At 30.7% G+C, this 8,711-nt stretch overlaps 1 protein-coding gene across 1 annotated transcript in view; it reads right to left on the bottom strand.

Annotated features, from left to right (window-relative positions):
* Positions 1-1,347, bottom strand: part of LOC111027919 (zinc finger MYM-type protein 5-like) — a 5,758-nt gene extending 4,411 nt beyond the window's left edge. Inside the window, exon 1 of the mRNA XM_022306419.1 lies at positions 1,013-1,347. The gene's annotated coding sequence lies outside the window, so the exon portion shown is untranslated. The remainder of the gene's footprint in view (positions 1-1,012) is intronic.
* Positions 1,348-8,711: the final 7,364 nt, after the last annotated feature.

The raw sequence follows: 8,711 nt of genomic DNA, 5'->3' as shown, positions 1-8,711 counted from the left end.
CTATACTATGTTCTATATTAAAAGTTAGTGCATTTTTACAAACATCAGATATTAATTTACTAACTGCAATAGAACTAGTTGAGTCATTAAAGAAGTCTCTTGAAACGATGAGAAATTCTGAATCTGTTTTTAATAATATTTATAAAAAAGTTGAAAAAGTATGCGAAGTCAATGAAATTGTGATTCCATTGGTAAAGAAAAGGAAAGTTTCAAATAAAGTTGATATTTATTCTAATACACAACATTTCATTGATACTAAGGCAGAAGAAATGAGGATTACAGTTTATAACGTAACATTAGATGAAATGATTAATGGTATTAATATTAGGTTTAGCCAAGAAACTTTGGATATGATAAAAAGTGTTGGCAATTTATTAGAATTGAATGTTGATGATAATGATATCACCATATTAACAAAAACTTTTAACCTGGAAGCTGAAGTGTTAAAAAGTGAAGTGAATCTACTTAAACACACAAACAATCTACCTAAAAGTGATAAAAAAAAATGTGACACATGGATAAGCTGGCTAACAGAAATTGGCAGTGGAAGAGAAACTATTTTTAATAATATATTCAAAACTTTAAAAACTTTTGTTACTATTCCAGTTACCAGTTGTTCATGTGAACGAACATTTTCAAAATTAAGTTTAGTTAAAACAAAGTTACGTAGTACAATGCAACAAGAGAGACTAGATGGACTATTAACAATGTTCATTGAACAAAAATTGGCATATAATATAAATGTTGATGATGTGATTCAACAATTTAAAATATTAACTCCCTCCGACAGAAGAATGGTGCTATAAAATTTAAATTCTTAATAATCATACAACTCAACAACTGTATTTTATAGTTATTAGAACTTTTTGTTTTTATAATATTAACATATATTTGTACATAAACATGTAATACATATAATACATTACGTAATACAGATGATATTGATGAATACATGTTATAACTTATATTAATGAAGTAACCCTATTTATATCTTCTCCTAAAAAATCCTCACCAGGAGTTGGTAAAGTGGATGGATTATCTTCCTCTTCACTGTGATTATATTCCAAAGATTGTTCTTGGCTGATGTTTGCTTTAGGAATGATAGAATACTTTGATTGCCTTTAACTGCCTTTTCTTTTTCTTTGATTAATCGCCTTGCTCCACCAGATAGTCTAATTTTTTTATTAGGAGCTTCCATCATTAATATTTGACAAAAACACAAGTACACAACACAACACAGAGACCTCTAGTGAAAGGAACACCCGATACAAAAAAATCGTTTGTAAAATTGCTTTTTGTTCTTTGTTTGGTATAGGAAAATCATTAGTAGACAGACTTATACACAATATCAAAAATAATAAACCAAGTCCTCAGGATTTGAGAGGCCAAATAAAATATCAAATGATATTATATTTAAAATTGATGCCCATATTAACAGTTTTCCAAAAGTCCAGTCCCATTACAGCCGATCTGACAATTTAAATGTTAATTATTTATCACCTGAACTTAACATTTCTAAAATGTATAAACTTTATTTAGAAAAAAATGAACCGGAAATATTTGAAATGATCCAAAGGGGTGAAACGAATATAAAACCAATCGCTAAATATGATTATTTTAGCGAATACTTCAAAAATAATTTCAATTTAACTTTCGAAACACCAAAAACTGATTCGTGGGTAGATGTTTGATTCTTGTTATGAACCGTTGGATGTATGCAGTGACGCGTTGCATCCGTGTCAGTGACGAAAATCGAAGGTACCATGCAGGGGATTGAAGTGACGTCACATTGCATGTCACTACACCTAATGGCTTATAGTCATGGAGACGGATCCGTGGCAGTTGTGTATCCGATTATGACCCATCCAAGACTGGTTTCAAACGCCGAAGGGAATTCGTGGGCATGTAGTACTCGCACACAATCACTTAAGATATTGGCGTAGACATCTGCGCCGAGTAAGAACTCAATTGGTGCTGGATTATCAAATTCAGGGTCTGCCAGCTCAACATGGTTATATGTGTCTCGAATATCTGGACTTAACTGAGTTGCGGGCATCGGACCCGTTATTTTTGATAGAATTAATGGGTCACACGATATTTGTGGATTGTTTGTGTGTCTGGGTCTGAACGTCAGATGAGTAGATCCCTTTGTAGCTGGTACATGTGCTTGTGATAATCCCATGACTGAGGTACTACAATGTCGACGTCTTAGACCCAATCGAGACGCACACGCATGGGTGATGACGGAGATCTGAGACCCGGTATCGAGCAACGCACGAACTGGAGTCCACTCACCGATGTTGTTGCAGACATGGATTATGGCTGTTCCAAGAATAACATTTCCACTTGTTTGGAATGTTCCGACAAACGGTTTTTCAAGCCCTATAGAAGTTGACGTCCCCGGTGCTGTGGTAACTGTAGGCGCTGATTCAAGAGCAACAGGGGTAGATGTCAATGCCGATGTCTTCTTGGGGCGCTGATTGAGGTGAAGTAATGAATGATGTTTTCCAGAACAATCACGACAAGAGTGTTTGAACGAGCATTCAGAGGTTTTATGTGTGGGACTGAAACAGTCATACACAGCCGCTTACTTTTGGCGAAGTCAAACCTTTTTTGAACACTGTACTGAGCAAACTTCGAACATTGATGCAGTAACTGAGTATCTTGACAAAGCTTGCACAATTTTGCACCCGTACTGGAAGAAGCGAATAATAATGATTTTGAGGCTCCACTCTTAAATGGTGATGGGTTTATGGGATGGGCGTTAATATTCTGAAGTACCTGACATCGAATTTGAACGAACTCTAACAATAAATTGAGTATTGGAGTATCGACATGGTGGTATTCGGACTCAAACATTCGCCGAGTACATGGATCTAATGCCCTTGATGCGATGTAGAATAGTAACAATCCTTCCAGGTCTTCGACTTCAAGTGCCTTAATTGCCCTGACGTTTTCTTGAAAGATGGACAGGAAAGAATTCAAACTTGACAACGACTCTTTGACTAGTGGCGCAAAATGAAAAATTGCATCTAAGTGTGCGGTTATAAGTACGTGTTTATTGTCGTATATAGTGTGCAGATTGTCCCACACAATATCATAATTGTCTTCTGTTAATGACAGCGAACGCACCACACCACTAGCAGTGCCCGTCGTGGACGATAATAAATGGTGGAATTTCTCAATTTTTGACACATCCGGATTGTTATGAACTAACGATGCAAATGTGTCCCGATATGTACGAAACTTTAAAAGGTCACCGTCAAACATGGGCAATTTAATTGTCGGCAATGTAATATGCTTAACATTGCTTTTCGGTGGTTCCATAGCTGGATCTAATTGTAGTCTCGTACCCAACGCAATGATATAATAGTATTGTTCCATGAATGTTGTCTTGAGCGACAGATGAGAATTGGTAAATTCGTCCTCGTGTGACAGTAGGAGGAGATTGTCCAAAACACTGTTGTGTTCGACGTTGAATTCTGTGACGAGTGTTTCTATATTTCGTTTTCGCGCACAAAATATAGAAGCTACGTCGGGATTTGATTCCACAGTAAGCGCAAGTTCTTACATAGTCTTCATTTGTGTCATAGCATCACCCCATTTTACAACACAACGCTTCAAAAAACGTTCTATGCGATCGGAATCAGAATTGGCCTGCATTGTGATTTATCGATATTATTTACGTATTGAAAGCAAATAACAAAGAACACATTACGTGGTTACGTATTTATTATAATAAAAAACGAACTTGTGTGATTACGTCAATATGCCTTTCCGTAACACTAATAATATTATAATATATTATCACACACAATTTGTGCCCAGGTCGTCGACCGTGAAACAAGATTATAACTAACAACAATCTTAATTAATATGCATGACGTAGACCCACAAATATTAATGATACTATATTGACAATAATTATCACCGCGGTAATTACGATAGTCCGCGAACGGTGTCTCCAACGTTTAGTATAGTAATCGTATATGGCAGTTATTATGATAATAATATTGATAAAAGGAAATAATAAAATTAGGTAATTTCTTTTTTAACGAACTATTCTCTTTTCCTTTTTTTTTTTTTATATGCGTATTCGAAGGACCAAATGTAACGAACCAAGCATTAAGCAATAACAGGGGAGATACACACACACCAACGATCGACAACACTGTCATCGGCGTAACAAAATATAGCATTATCGGTAAACCGGTCGGCTGTAATATAAACAGTTTAGGTCTAAAATGACCTGTGGACCATTGATAGGTAGGTACATCTTGCGTATTTGCATCCAACAGTATTCAAAAGTAGATGGTTTGCCTGGTATGACTTAAGAATCTTTTCAAGCAATTTCATTAAAAGTAAAAGAAATAAGAGAAAACGGTAAACAATTATGTGGTTGCTTAATAATGGATGAAATGAGTATTAAACAACATGTCCACTGGACTGGCACTCGACATCAGGGATATATTGATTTTGGGTTAGGTGGTAACCCACATAGCATTAAATATTCTTATCATACTATATGAATATACATTTTTGAATATTCGTTTATGCACAGAATATCTACCAATAAGCCTCAGATATTCAAAGAATGGTACCAGCAACTTACTATGTCTCGCCTCAGATTTACTTAGATTATACCATATATATCTGCAGACATATTCATTAGATATCTGCAGACAGTATCTAAAAAATCTTCCCAGTATATTTCGCCAAGATCCTTACATATATCTAATGCATATCCAAAGAACACATGAAATATAATAAAGGAATATACAATCTGGTATTATTTATTTTTGATTGGCCAATAAAATGTAAATCAAAATTTTAAAAAAGTCATTTTTTTATTGAAATGATAGTAAAAATGAACAAGATATATTATAAAATGTATTATATGATAAATAAAATGCACGCTTTAGATGAGAAAAAAAATGATTTAACATTATTTAAATATAACAGAACACGTATTAGGTATACAATATAAAAAAGTTAGCCCTTTTCATTGAGAAAATAAAAAAGTAATGAAACATTGTACTTGAAGCCTTTACAATAAAAATAAGTAACACATTATTTATGTATCATATAGTAAAAAAAAAGTTTTAACATTATTTAATATAATGATATAACATATGTATTATATAAAATAAAACAAAAAGTCACTTGTTTATTGAAAAAATAATAAAAATACATGTAGCATTTAATAAAATATAATAATTAATAATAATATAATAAAAATGAACATAATATTATAAAATGTATCATATATTTAAAAAAAAAATGATTTAACATAATCTTAATATGATACAACATATTATGTGTATTTGTTTAATAAAACAAAACAAAAAGTCATTCCTTTGTTGAAAAAATAATAAAAATGTATGAAGCATTATAATAACATATATGTAGTTATAATTTAATAAAAATGAACATAGGTAACATATTATAAAATTATCATATAATTAAAAAAAAAAATTTAACATTATTTAATATAATAATATAACATATGTATTATATAAAATAAAACAAAGTCACTCTTTTGTTGGAAAAATAATAAAAATGCATGAAGCAGCAACATAATAAAAATGAATATAATATAATGTAAAATATATCATGTTAATAATATGATATAATAAAAAAGTCAATCCTTTGTTTAAAAAATAATGAAAAATCATGCAACATTAACATAAAATAATGTTTGTTACTATGTAAGTAATTAATTAGTTGTAGGATTTTTCATTCTTTCCTTAGCTTTAGCTAGCCAAGTACCAGCAACACATTCTATATGTTTGTCTGTTTCCTCTTTGTATTTAATTTTTACAGCACCTTTCAACAAAAAAATGTTTTTTTTTTTAATAACTCTGTATCATTTTTTAAATTAAACTAAAAAATATATAGTAAATTGTACACATATTTTACAATGCAATTTTATAAATTACAAAAGGTAACTGTTGTAATATCACATATATTTGTATTAATTAAATTATTTACAACTATACATGTACACTATGAACAACATGGAATAACAAGATCTACTTTAGCAAAAAAGTTTTCAAAGATAAAACAAAAAAAATGATTATATTTAAAATATTTAAAAAGCATTATTACTTTTTACTAAATCAGCCAGGGCTGTTGTTGCGAAACTTAATTTTTTTTGCCGTCCAAACCAACTGAATTGCTCAGCGACTTGATTGGTTAAAATTGTTTTAAGAATCCGTCTTAGAAGTTCACTAAATGATGATCCACCAATAAAAGACATATTTTTTACCATAACAAAAAAATTAATAGTATTATTAGATAAATTTAACTAAAAAATATAATATTTAAATTAAGTACATTATTAACACGACTATAATAACATTAATTATGTCCTAAATAAGTAGTGAAAATATGTATCAATAAGATCAGAAATAGCAATGAGAGTTTTTGACTTCCCATAACCGTAACTTGGAAATTGTTAGTTAGAAGATTGTAAAATATGAATTTATTATTATTATTTATTATTAATCTATTTATATTTGAACCGAAAAATTATTAACAATGAAATTTTCTAACAATAAGGGAAAAATGTGGAAATGTTGGATCACCAACAGATCTATAATCTATTACATTTTTAACAATTATGATTATAACATTACACAAAATTAAAACTCACCAGTGCATCATAAACATCAACTTTAGATAATTTTATTTGCTTCAATTCATCATCTAATTTGTTAAAATTGTCCAAACAAGTGATTGGAAACTGTCTATATATGAATTCTTCTTCTTTTGTTTTTTCCTTATGAATAATATCAACATTACCAATTGCATTGGCACTATTGACTATTGTTTGAATATTATCCAAATATCGTAATTGCTCTTTTTGATGAATTCTCATAGTTATTAATAATCTAGAAGTGTCCAACTGCCATTTCTCAACAACTAAAATTGCATAAATAGTTTTATAAACATAAAGAAACTAAAATGAAAAGTAATACTAAATATCCAATGAATGTGCAACAAAATAAATAACTTTTTTTGGTATAGAAACTTGGTATAAAATATGTGAAATAATTAATAGATCTCTTTTTTAATTAATTTTTATTACATTTACTTACTTGTATGCAGTTTAGTTTGACATTACGGAGATCTTCAAATTCTAAAAAAACAATATAACATACCTATTAGTTCTTTTAGTTATAAATTAAAACAAATCAAGTAGATCATCCACAACATTTTATTATTTTACTAATTAAATAAAAACATTTATTACTTGTATCAATATACTTATGTAGTTCTTCCATTGTGTCAATTGTACAGCTTGAATTGTTAGCTAACACTTCAGGTATATCAACTGTTGGGCTTATAAAAAAATCATTTGATGTGTAGCGAGCTGTGACTATGTTTAAATATAAACAATGTAACTTCAAAGAACAAGAACTCTATATATATAATAGTTGAAGGAGGCCTACAAAGCGCCTATTTGTTATGATAAATTGCGCGTGACCTCGAAACGTATATGTTCATAGATATATAACTACTTATATGAATATTATTAAAATAGTTCACATTAAAAGTGTTGTGTTGACTCTATAGAGATGACAACGACCAGATAAGCAAGGGACATCCGGCGTGTGCAGCGCGTGGCCGCCCACGGAATGACCTTATATGGTAAAGTAGTAGGATAATAGGCAGGGATATAATCCAAGGATCACCATTATAAAAACGTCGCTTGAATAGGCTTCGGCAGACGGACCAACAACACCGAGCTAGCCGGACTAACACCACCGAGCTAGACGGACCAACACCAACAACAAGCTAGGAGCTAGGATATGAAAGTCACATCTCGCTAGTCTTCATTATTTAAAAAATAGTCATTTTGGACTTAGTAAATTTATTGTGTTTTGTATTAATTAAATAAAAAAACTATTCAAATTATAAAGAAAAACCAAACTCTTGTTCATTTATCCTCAACACCATCAAACGAGCGTAGTCAGATTGTTACAGATGTTACATCTTCAAGTACAAGCAAAATATCATCCTCATTGGCACTATTATTCATAAAATCTTCTAAAATAGTATAACAAATTAAAAAATAATAATCACTATTATATTATCTTTAACTATATAACAGTAGGTACTTCATAACATAAAAAAAAATTATATATATTAACATTATAGGTAATCTATTTATGTGATAAATCTTACCAAATGTTGGTGGGAATGGTATCAACTTTGTACGTTTATTAGGAGTACTGTATTCCTCATCGACATCGCATCATCATATTTTTTATTCCTTTTTTTAATTCGTTTAATAAAATTGTTTGTGGCAGATTCAGCTTCGGAAAGTTCCGATTCATATTGTGCTCTACAAGCTTTTTTCATGGCTGTTGGGTAGTCAACTATTTTTGATTTTGACAATAATTTGCAGTTATAAAGTTTCCATGACTTTGATGGCACCTCATTTAAACGTATTGCTTCAGCTACTACAGTATCTTTATATGGAGGCCAATAGCAATGATTCAGGTCTTTGAACCAATTGACAGGCACAGCCTCGACAGAATTTGTCAATCAAGTGGAAAAGTCGTGGACAAACGCTTTTTAATCTCCCTGTAATTGTAAAAATTGGTACAGAACCGACATATTATACCTACTAACTAGGTGGTTATCTCTTTTGTCTTGTGTTAAAAGAATAATTGAACAATAGTCAGCACTTGAACTTTATTTCC

The sequence above is a fragment of the Myzus persicae genome, unplaced genomic scaffold, assembly GCF_001856785.1.
Source record: "Myzus persicae strain clone G006 unplaced genomic scaffold, MPER_G0061.0, whole genome shotgun sequence".
NCBI classification, from domain to species: domain Eukaryota; kingdom Metazoa; phylum Arthropoda; class Insecta; order Hemiptera; family Aphididae; genus Myzus; species Myzus persicae.
Note: the sequence above shows the minus strand (reverse complement) of the source record. Positions and strands in the feature narration are given on the sequence as shown.